The 12,308-nt window shown below is 39.6% G+C and overlaps 1 protein-coding gene across 2 annotated transcripts in view; it reads right to left on the bottom strand.

The window, feature by feature from the left end:
- The window catches only part of LOC111265783 (sulfotransferase 2A1), a 47,901-nt gene that overhangs the window by 27,904 nt on the left and 7,689 nt on the right, over positions 1 to 12,308 (bottom strand). The window contains exon 1 of one of the 2 annotated variants that reach the window (XM_086970630.1): positions 2,889 to 3,212. The exons of the other annotated variant lie outside the window; for it this stretch is intronic. The gene's annotated coding sequence lies outside the window, so the exon portion shown is untranslated. Of the gene's footprint in view, positions 1 to 2,888; positions 3,213 to 12,308 lie in introns of those variants that run through there. 2 annotated transcript variants of the gene reach the window in all.

Here is a 12,308-nt window from a genome sequence, read left to right as displayed (position 1 = left end):
TGCTAAAAGGTAAGGACACGCTTTTATCTATGACTTAAACAGGTGACTAATGGAACGGCTTTCTAAAAAATCAGATACAGAACTAAGACGATCCTTGATCGAATACATACATACATACATACACAGTCCAATTGGCGCTTGATTGGGCACCATATTGAAATATTTATGACACTGTTAAGAATACACTCGACGATAGTGGTAATCGCTTCGTATGCCTGCCCTTTTTCTAGTTTCAAATCAAGTGTGGGCATCTACTGCAGTATTTGAAAACGTGTAAATCTACGTCCGTTGATATACCAAAACTGAGTTTGTCTACAATCGGAAATTGTCGTCCAATTGACTATACGTGTTACAATGAATATGGGCGGGGCAAGGCTAGCCCTCATGATCGATGTTGAATACGGCATAACGTTCGATTGGACAGCTTACGCTAACTGATGAATCCAGCGTTTACGACTAGCGAGCTAATATGTAGTGTGTTGCAATAAGGTCCTATTAAATATAATAGGGTTTCACTCTGATGCAGAGTAGACCGACTGGTTTGTATATGAATTGTTCGTTGACATTTTAATGGATAGTTCTATATCAGGAGCGCGGTTCGCACGACTGGCCTTATTGTCTGACTATTTGTCCGTTGGTCGTGTACTATATGTGCATAGGTGCCAATCAATGTCAACACATTTTTTTTCTATCGGATACATTTTAAACTTACACAACACAATCTAGCGCTTGTTATTTTTTTCCTGGATGTAATGAAATCACTTACTGGCGCAACATGCAGAGTCGATCGGTATACTAAGTATTTGTGGTTAATATAAAGATTGAATAAATCCTACCCTTTTATAACAGGGTAGAAAAGGAAATAAAGGACAGGAACACCAAAGCATTTGTGTTTCTTTTCTTATCGATTTGCATTCATCTTTGCTAGACTCACCGGTAAAATACGCGCAATATATATTTTGCACCCTCCCGTGGGATAGCACGCTGGGTAAGACAAACAGTGCTTATTCTCGTACAACGGCTAGCTTACGAACGGCCAGCTGCCATTAACCCCGTTTCATCTCATTGCAAACTGCACTCGAGAGAACTGCGTGCCTTATTTCTCGCTAGAGTAGAGAGCCAATTGCCTAGCTGGAAGCAGTACTAGTGGTAATAGTCAGACTTATATTATTGTGAAAGGCCGAACGGAGCAACGGTCTAAGTTCGCCTACTTCAGTACGAAGCTGCGTCGACATCTCTCTGCCCTGGCCAAACGGAAGTAGCACGACTCTGACGACTTCCGGAGGAAGTCAAGAGCGATCACGAACTGATCCCAAACAACTCCGCTCCGCGTGCTTTTGCCTTTACATCACTTTCGTTGCTTCTTGCTACCCCTGGCTTTCTCATAGGGGCCCCGGAGTGGCATCAAGCGATCTACAAGCGAGGCAGAATCTCGCGCATTGCCCACCTCCGACAAGCAGTCGTTGCATTTCGGCCTTAGATGCCTGCCGGCTTGTTCTTTCGAATGTTGGCGAGAATCCGCTCAACCGGTTCTAACGGCTCAGAAACCTTTAGGACCCCACAAATGCTGTAAGTTGTCTAGTCTCGTTCTATTAGGACCACATTGAAGGTCGCAATAAGCCGAGAAACGGAAATGCGTGACAAGGCACGGGGCTGAAAATCGTCCTATGCTTAATGAGCAGACAACCGGTCAACCATAGTTCGCAAGTGTTAGAAGCCATTGGCATCAGTGGCTTTATGGGCCGAAGGGACAATACCTCTAACAAGCAAGAGAAAACGCAAAGCTATGTAGATATATAATATCCGCTCTAGCCCATTTGCTACAGCATCTAATAGCCGAACATCACAGCTTCCTTTTCCGGATTCAGATAAAGGCACCGTGGGCCATACGAGCCATCTTTGTGAATCGTTGAATCTTATGGCCGGTAACCTCTTTTGCTCTTGTCCTGCTATACCGCTTTGAGCTGGCCAACGGGCTGTGCATTTCTCGTGTCGCCGACGTTGGGTTTGGCCATTTGTCGTTTACATTACATCGGGGCAATGTTACCCAGAAAAAAAAACGCTGATTCAGATGAAAATTGCTTTTACAATATTCTTTCAATCGTTTTTTAAATAATTAGATATAAGGCGTCGATACAGTATTTTCTCTATACAGATTTCTCTGCAAGGTAACGACGAGGCTAACAATGGTTAGTGGGGAAAAATGTTTCAGTTGACCGAGCCACATGCGACGCGCGAATGTCTGTATAAAAAAAAAAATAAAAACTTTTTTAATTTTTCGTAGATGATGTCGTTGAATACAACAAACCAAAGCTATGGAACATATGATTTAAATGATATTGAAGTAAGTCTTTTTTAGATAGCTCTCTTGTTCAATACCGTTAGTCTATATTCTGTCATCAACCTACATATATAATAAAGGCTTACAGTAGAAAAAAACTGAATTATACAATAGTGAAAATGTTCAGCTTATGCTTGTGAAAGAACAAAACAAGCTGACAGTAAGATTATTCCCCAACAAAGCCTACTTTTTTCTCATTTTTAGACCTATATTTTTTTGCACGTTGTGTCTCCACGGATACAATACATTTCTATTGACGTGTGTAAAACACCGCATATAAAAGATACAATTCCAAACAACAGTGTTATCGCGCACATACGAAGCATTTAACTCTAAGACAATCTTTGACATAATTAAATAACTAGCTAAGCTAGTGTTTGAGAATTTCCCATACGCAGAAAGAGAATTGAGTCAAACTAATACCAGTCAAAATGCAGCACAGACCATCTCTAAAACACGATAATCAATTTTTACATCAATAATATTGTCTCTTTTTTGTTTTTTAGTTGGTCTGCTTCATTATAACTTGATACTATTTATGTCTTACTTGTAAGAACGCCGAGTGTGTATTGCGAATTTCTTTTCCACTAGTTACCGGTTCGTTAAACATACCCACGAAGCATCGTCTCCGAGCTTCCACTGATTAGCTATCTAATATCGATGTAGCATAGACTCTGATGATGCTAGATACATGTTTTACATATTTTAATAATGACTTCGCTCAAATAGAAATACAAGAGAAACGTTTCTGTGCTTTCGAAATACTGCCCCGTCACATTGGCGCTGGAACACTTTAGGTCGCTTGTCTCCTGAGTAACTTTAAACTCTTATGCAAGCTTGAAGTGATCCCCGCGTCATAGTCAGCAGTGAAATGTGCTTTTTCGAACATATATATATATATATATTTACTTCGTTAAATAAAAATGTCTTATAATATAAGCCATCCGTGTGCTAGTTCTTCACAGTTTTTTAATACTCAAATCGATTCAGCCTCTTCTTCTCGAAATACTCAGGATGACGACAAAGTATTACTATACTATTATTAATAAATTGTTCAAGTTTTAGTGCATGCATTGTTTGATATAAAACCAGGCGCCATTCCTCAAAAGCCTTTAACCATTAATTAATTAATAACTTAGAACTTTTCTGGATACTAGGTGAGGTATGTCTATTCATCGTGTGCTGGTAAGTATAGTACCTAAAACTTAACTATTTTAGAACATGTAAAAAGCTTACTACAGGCAAGCGATATCCACAGTCCGTATCGATATTCAGCTTGTCTTCTGGCCTAAAAAACTCATCAAAAAACAATAGATACGCGGTAAAATACAAGTGAAAATAGTCATCACTTTATCACCAGCAGGGAACGGCCTGTGGACAGGTGTTCGAGCCTGAGCCAACTGATTAACGATTGATTATGTATTCTATTGAGTAATTTGAAATGTTGTATAAAGAATGGGCGCTGGTCGCCAACGGTTCTTAAAATTATTACACCAATCTACTTTAATACAATTAGCCAAATATTTCACATGCCATATGCTTTTTTTTTATTAAATGTATGTATTTTATGTCAGACGCATAATTATACTTATTCAGACATATTTGGCAAATCATTGCTTGATAACAGTGACACCCGGGAGGGGAAGGGGGAGGAGGGTAGAGAGGGTAAAGCCGTAAATATTTCAGAATAACTAAGACCTTTGTTCACGAGGTTTTTACCTTACTTTATCCAATAGAATACCAAATGAAAGCAAATTTATTCTTTTATCGTACTAACAATGTCAGGTTTACAATTAAATTTCCATCCTGAACCTAAAGTATAGATACGCCTGTACCAAATTTACAGGACGGAAATTTACAGGACAGGTCTGACTGCTTGGTTTTGCTTTTCAGGTCGGTCTTTACTTTTCAGAAGATCTACTTTATTTTTTTGGTTCTATCTTCTTACTATTCGATAAGTGTCTGTATGAAATTTTTAGGCATATTAAAGGTGGTTTGATAGATTGACGTCTTCTACAGCCCTAAAAACTGTCTGCTACATGAGCTGACTAGCGTTTCATCACACGGCGTACTTACTAAATTTTGCTCTTTTAAATCAATACTTATTTAGCTCAATGGAAAATCTATTGGAAGATGAAAAACCAATAAATGTATAATTCTTCCCTGAGGCAAAACGAATCCGCATGGTCTTGTCAAATTTTATTTAAGGCATTCCAAAAAAACGTTGTCCAGTTACTTGGTTCAGAATCTTTAGATAGAGACGTGATTACTGCGAACAGATAATTGGAACCTTAAACAGTGGCTGAAGTGCATGTACTTTGAATTTGGACGTTTCGAAGGTCACTTAAATGAAACAAGATTAAAAAAATTTATCTTGATTCGAATTACTGATCGAATTTACTAAACGAGTTAGAGCTAATGAGACGGTCAGTTGCAGAAGTGCCGCTATCACTGAACGACAAAAGTACCCTATAACGGGAAATGACAGCTACGTCTACCCACTACATTTCAAACTCGATTTGATTTACGTATGACAAGTTCTTGTGAATCTTCTGCTGGATCAATCTGTATGAAAACACACAGAGCTGACTCTAAACGCCAATCAGAAGGTGCGGCACGGCTGATATTTTTTTGACCGTTTGAAGAAGACGTTCGGAAACACCACCATATCTACAAAATCCCATAAGATCTTGCAAATGGGTCTGCTAACGTTCTCTACCCAACGCAGTGCAAGCACGGCGCCGAAAGAGTAAAGGTTTCTATAGCATTGAGCCTTCTCTTTATTTCATAGGTTCAAACGTTCTTTGTTCTCAGGTATGTAAGTGTATAAATTTTATGTGGCTAACATAGCACTTTATTTTGAAATAATAGCAAAAATAATAAATAATATCCTTTCAATGGTCAGCCTGACAATAGTCTCGAAAAGTGGTGCCTTATAAAAAAAAGTTTCAATTGATAAATCACGAGGCTGAGAAAGTTGACTTTCTTTCTAATTAGAATTTTGAATATATCTAGGATTTTTTTAAATTATTTTTGTTCAGGTTAGATCCTAATTCATGACAACAAGCCTTGTTGTCTGAGCGAATGTTTCTTTCAGTGTTATCTTGACTTAGCGTATTCTTCTGTTCCGTAACCTTAGCAAAGAAGGTTATCGTAGAAAGACGATACCGCCAAACTATCAATGATAGGATCTGTATGCTGCTTATATACGTTCTGTCTCTGCTAATTAAAGCAGCTTTTGTTAAGGCGTACCGTTATGTATGTCCGCACCTTTCCCGTCAATCATGTTGAATTGAAAGAGAAAGCATGAGAACAAGCTCATACCAACAAGACATTTGACATTAGCGAGCTAGTTCCATCCGATTATGTCTGTCTGTACCCATAGTCTACGTAAATATCCGCAAAAACTCACACATATTGTGTAGAAACCCATCCAGAGCCGGTTACCCCAATACCTGTAATGCATTACTCACGTTCACAGCAGGGTGATTCTGCGGCATACAATAGCAGGCGACAGTCGAGTCCTTCGATCACGACTGATGAATGCTCTAGCAGTAACTAAATTGAACAGTGACAAGGTTATGTTATTCCTATCCTTCTACATGTATATAGTAGAAGACGGCCAGGCATGTAGCTAGCACAAATCGTTGTAGGAAACAGTGACATTGTAGCAACTATGTCAGAGTCTGCGTATATAGCAAGCCGGACACGCACTCACGTATTTACAGATAGCAGTTGGTGATGACAACTCTGAAATTAATTGCTCTATCTGGCTTAGAGAATAGACAAGTTAAGAAAATTAATATACAATACATAATGATCATTCTTTTGACAGATAGTAAATGGTGTTAGCTCTCGTTATTGCCGAAACGTTCGTTTCGGGTTCTCTGTTATAGGATCTATCGTGACATACAAAAGCTTCTTGATTTTAATTGAGATACCACCGAACGTCTGTGTTGCCAATGGGCGCAGCGCAACTCTGGAACAGCGTTTGGCCACGACTTTCTTTTTACGGAAATTGCGCAAATATAGTTAAAACAAATAAAAGACTGAGCCAGATTTATGCTTGCTTGTAACGTTCCTATGCAGACTGCTTATTTGTAGTGTTTTTTTTTTTAAACGGTCCTGGAGGAAGAGAATCTTTTAATTCCGAGACTAAAATCCTTCAGTCTAGCCAGGAGGTGATCTTTTACGCCGATGATCGTTTTAAGGGTTGCCTTGGTAGTTTTCGTCAGTGCCCGTAGACACGACACGCGTTCACGGTAGGACTAGATCCAAAATTTTGACATAATCAGATCACTATTTTTTTCACAGATACTATTTTAGAAACGTAAACGTCGGATTCTACTTTAACGTGCTATTATAGATTCGATATCCTTCCAATCAGAAGCTATAATTGAGCAATGATATCACGCTACTTGAAGACAAAAGACAAACAAAAACATTTCATGAGTCTGAACACGTAACGAGTACCAAATACACAAAATTTAAATGGAGAAGCAGTGTTTCTTCGATGTGTCTGAAAAGATCTTGGCTCGGTCGTCAAGTGTACGATTGTGTTTCTGTGTTGTCTATTGCGATACTTTCGTCTCAACGTGTTCTGGGAACAATGATAAATACCGTATCCTAGTGTGAAGAACATGGCTGTAGTGGTGTCCAGGATTTTTTGTTTCAATGGTTTCCATGTTTCTGGGCTTCGACAACAATTGATTAGATTAGGTAATTTTGCATACGTTACTTGTATTGTACTTTGTTCGAGAGCTGTAGTCGACTCGAAATTTAACGCAGAAATTAGCTCCCACATTCTGATGTTATAACGGTATCATTGCGACAACATGGCCGCAGGACCGGTACAGATGCGTACCTGATACATATACAAGAGTAAAATGACCGGACAACACCGCGAATCGCGAAAAGGCAGTCGGCCTCAAATTGACGTTGATTTGTTAACAGTGGCCTACAGGTGCGCAGGCTACTGCCAGTATTACGAGTATATTTAAACAGTGTCAGACGAGTCTTAATGGGTTTTCAAAGTGTCAAAGTGTTTTAAGTCAAAGTGTCCTAGCCACAATGACCGTAAATGATAGGTAACATACAATTAAATTGCGGTTAGCCGCGTTGGACAAATGACAACGAGTGCTCTTTTGATTTAATCAGTAATACAGCAGTCTGTGTCTCTCGTCGTTTGGTTATGCTCGTTCTACTGCCCCGTTAAAGTCGCCTGTTGCGCACGGACACTCAGACTGTTTCGGAAATTATTCTAACTAGAACGTGGTAGAAAAACTAGTATCTTTCCACAGGATTATGCGAGAACACTCACGCGTGGTCAAGTTAAAATTTCGTGACCTTCGGAAACAGCGACACATAATTTGCTCTGTACATTTGCAATATAATTATCCTCAAAATGTTATCATTATATCGATCTGATCGAATCGACGAAAGATGGCAAAGAGGCCACTGTCAAAATAATTGGCCTTCTGCCTCAATCGAAATCCACGAACACAATGCAACACCCGTATACTCAATTGTACCGTTCACCGATTAAAAAAGGTCAAAACTCTTTTTGGAGACCTCTATCGAAGATTCATAGTTTCGATCTATTAAAAATCTTCCCCCTTCTACATGAGGCTGTGACGCGGCAGTCACTTCCAAATGCTGCGTTTACGCCATGCGATGATATGTCTTTATGCTCAGCATTCAACGTACATTTTAATGGGTAACTAGGTGTACAATTTTTTTTTTTTTCATTTATTCTCACTTTGCGAAATTGTTCTTATCAAAAGAGATTGGTCAGAGGTTTTTCCCTGTGTTTGGAAAATATCTCGTATGACTGGATGGAGGCGCATTATGCTCGTTGGATAATTTTGAACTAAATGATTTTTCTGGAAATCAAATTCTCACTCTAGGCCTTAAGCTACTCAGCTTTAATATATTGCTCTGGCTTGTGTGCCTCTATATTTTTACTCAGGGATGAGAAAAGCATGTAAAGGAAAGCAGCATGTTACAGCTGGAGCCCGCAAAGGGGGCATTGACGAGTATCATATTAAGCGGTATCCTAATTAGTCGAAAAAAACATCGCGCTATAATGTTAAAGATTTATGAATCTTTTTTTCTTTTAATAATTAGTACACACAAAAAGTATTCTGAATCGGTGTGTGCCACCCGTGACTAAGATCTACATTTGCATATTTATAATACAATGTAACTCGTTTGCTTGATCGCTTCGCGCTTCTGTTACAGCCTTGGCAAAATGAACACAAACCATTACATGTATTACTAATATATGACAATGAACACGTTTGTTATTGTCTGTTTTCTCTAGGTGTTTTTCTGAAGAAATATACAAAAAATTCGCTGTATCATTTTAGCCCCAATTTGTGCTTACCCTTCCTTGTTTGGCATCAGCTATACTTGTAAAAATTTTATCGTTTTAATCTGCCAAGCCGAAAAATAGCGCGCACTCGATGTGACCCGGACTAGTCCAGATGTTGAAAGAGGCATTTCAGCTTGATTATTCGGTGTAGCTTTTCATTCAATAATCGCCATTGCCGTCGATATAAGTGGACGCAATCAGTGCGTATTGATAGAAACGGCATTCTTTCTTAGCTTAGTTTCAGGGGTTTCACTGCTGGTGAAGTCGATTTTCGACGAAGGAATCGATAACATTAACATCTGAAGTTGGGAAGAGCACTCACGAACTAAAATATTTAAATACGATAGGGAAAAAGGGAATAACAAGGTTCTGGTGAGGCACATCCCTGCCCGTTCGAGACGATGAAATGGGTCTTTAAGCCTTTCTTAACCAACCGAGGCGCTAACCCTCCCTGGGGCTTTCGTCAATCGTTTGGGATTGCGCCAGTAAAATATTTTTGTGTTAGTTACATATTTTCCGTATTGCAACGACCGACCAGGGAATCACATGAACTCTTAAATCATCTGACAGTGATTACTTGAGTGGCCATTTTACCACACATTTTAACGTATTACAAGCGAAGACGATAATAAGTAAAAAAAAAACAAATACTCGATAGAAACCAAATATTCTGTACGATGACAACATCATGTTGAGTTTGGTAAAGACGTTTGTTTATATGTATATGCACCGCAACAGCACATGTTGAATGTAAGTATTCTCAATACCGTTGTACCCTAGCCGGCAGCCATTTTGAACTAGAGACATGTCATCTGTCAAGTTACCCGCGCGACATTCAACGAAATAATTAAAAACTTTTTAGCAGGCCATACACGCACGAAGCTGCACCTCGCCCAGACATAAGCGTTATGTTACAAATGGATGGTAGGTTTCTTCAGAAAGCAGAATCAACAGTAATAATAATCTAGCCATAACCTGGGCCCCGAAGAATGCTTCCGGTGTAGATACTCGCAACAGTTACTATTATTGCCCTTATTTTCATGGTCGTTGTAAGTAAGAGAATCATCTCATTGATGAATATCTACGCACCAGCAATAGCTGTAAGAACTTCTCAGAGTAAACTTTCATCCCAGTAAGGTGCGTCTGGTGAGAAACTGAGATAATAGTAGAAAGTTACTTAGTAAATTGACGTCTGTTGAACATTGTGATGCCCATATCACACATGTTTCGACTAAACACTTGACGTTATGCTACTTCCCCGACCAGCTTATAATCAGGGTACCCGCATAAGCAGAGGTACCTCGTTGTTCTTCATCTTTTATAATTATTAGTTTACGAAAAGCTGTTAGCACATAAATCACAGTAAGGCCTAGCATTCCTGTTTATAACAAATCGTTATGTAAAAATCCTTCATGGAAAGCAACAACGATGGCTGAATACAAATGTGTATATATAATATGTCACAAATCACATTGATGACGGACTTACGCCACCCAGCGCCGAAGCAATACGCGTCTCTTGCTATCCTAAAATACGTTAAATGTGACTCAGCTTTTACATGCGCACGTCGGAGCATACGCGTACCCTCTAAATGCTCACACGGTCCATAGATAGCAATCATCGAACTGGGCTGAAGCAATGTCCAACGTTAATTTCTGACGATTGTACGTAATCGTCAGGATCCTGTCGATTTATAAATTTAATATAAGCAGCGAGAGTAGACTGCGGACACGTACTGTCATCTAGGTTAAAATCCAATTAATTTGTCTTCTAATCGGGCCTGAAGTAAGCTAGACTATCCTCAAAGGTTATCCAGCGAACGAATTGGATATACCTATGGGTCATTGAACGCTGTAAATAATGATACGCTGGGTGCATTAGATTGATGTATAGTTTTGATGATTGACGGACTGACGCACGAGTGCCGTAAAAGTAGTATCTTTGGCGACGATGCTATTGAAATCCTTTTGCACGTGTATCATCGTGCAGACGATTATGTGGGGCCGTCGTCGACGAACGCGGCCATAGTAGTGACTTTTTCCACTCGAAATGGACGTTAAAGCGGCGCAACGACGACAAGGTCTGACTCGTTGTGTTCGGCAGTGTTGCCATAAGTAAGCTGAGGCCAGTGATTAGCGGCGGCACCGAGCGTAAAACTCGACCCATTAAGTGATTCGTAGTCTGTCCGCTATTCGCATCGCTGAACAAAAACAAGGTCGCGCCAGTCGATGCCAATTAATAGGGAGGAAATAAGGATCAGTATTCGACTGTTATAGGGACTAAACAACCCCAGCGCAAAATGGGGTGACCAAGTACAACACAATGCACCTATGTATATATATATATGTGGATATTTGTACGAAAGAAAATAACTTATCGTTATACATTGTTTTTGGTCTTTATGACCTGGACCAGACTTACCTTGATCGCAGCAAGCAAAGCTAAATTTAGAAGAGTTCTTTTACCCTATACCCTATTCATAATAATAGTAATAGATTACTCTAAAATAAAAGTCTACTCTAACAACAACGATTAGCCAAAAAGCCGCGAACGTAGCCACCCAGCTTCATTGAATGCGTACGATTGATGCGTAGACCGAGCAAATGAAGGGTCACTCTGCCCATACAATACGCTGTGCCCCTTACTTTCAACCTATATAAAGGAAATTCAGAAGGTATGTAAGTCTCTTTGCATGTCTCCTGATTATTTTAGCTTGTTCTTTGCGTTTTAGTTATTTCATTAAATGTTACTCATTCCTTGACCACTGGCGTTCTCAGTTGTTAAGTTACATTTACATCGCAGTGGAATGAAGCCGATAGCGGTAGTGGCTCTCTGTCAGTATTCGATCGTACGACGCTCGTATTAAACATTGGCCATTTTATAGGGAGTGCCACTCAGAAGAGCTGTCCACAGTGACTGTCTACGCAGACGTTGTCGTTTATTATCATAGTCGTCTAAACACTTGATCTTCAGTGGCCTGGCAACGGGCCCGATGGGATTTTTTCACCGATGTCACCGTTGACGAATAAGCGAACGAGCAAAAGAAAGAGCCGGCCCGCGCTTTCGGCAGGCTGCTGGTATGCGTGGTTGAACCCATTACAGAGTTGGCGTACGTTTCGCCGTAAGTGACGCCGATCCTCTCGAGTCAAAACCGGAAATAGAAATGGTACGGAGCGAGTTTTCTGGACGTTTGACTGCCACTCACGCCTACTTCTAGACGGCTAAACATCTATGTAGTGCTTAACATTATCTTTTATATGCGTCTGCATGATGCCGTTAACCCTAATTTTTCTACAATGATAATTTCGTTTCCATCTGAATGGTGGTCAATAGAGATGCGTCGTCAAGCAGAAATAGTTGTAGTGATTTTTTGGAACATTATGAAGAAAAAAAAAAAAAAAAAAAAAAAAAAGAGAACTTGCTTGATTCTCAGAGGTAGGCCAACGTACGATGCGTAACTCTGGGATGAAACTCGCGCGTGTTCAACGTCGCAAGCTATAACACATTACTATATGGCACAAAGTTAAGAAAAATCAATACTTCATTTGTTTGGAACGATGCTCGAAAAATAACAAAATTGTGTTCAATGGTTTT

This window comes from Varroa jacobsoni, unplaced genomic scaffold (assembly GCF_002532875.2).
Source record: "Varroa jacobsoni isolate VJ856 unplaced genomic scaffold, vjacob_1.0 scaffold_1009, whole genome shotgun sequence".
In the NCBI taxonomy this organism is placed as follows: Eukaryota; Metazoa; Arthropoda; class Arachnida; order Mesostigmata; family Varroidae; genus Varroa; species Varroa jacobsoni.
Note: the sequence above shows the minus strand (reverse complement) of the source record. Positions and strands in the feature narration are given on the sequence as shown.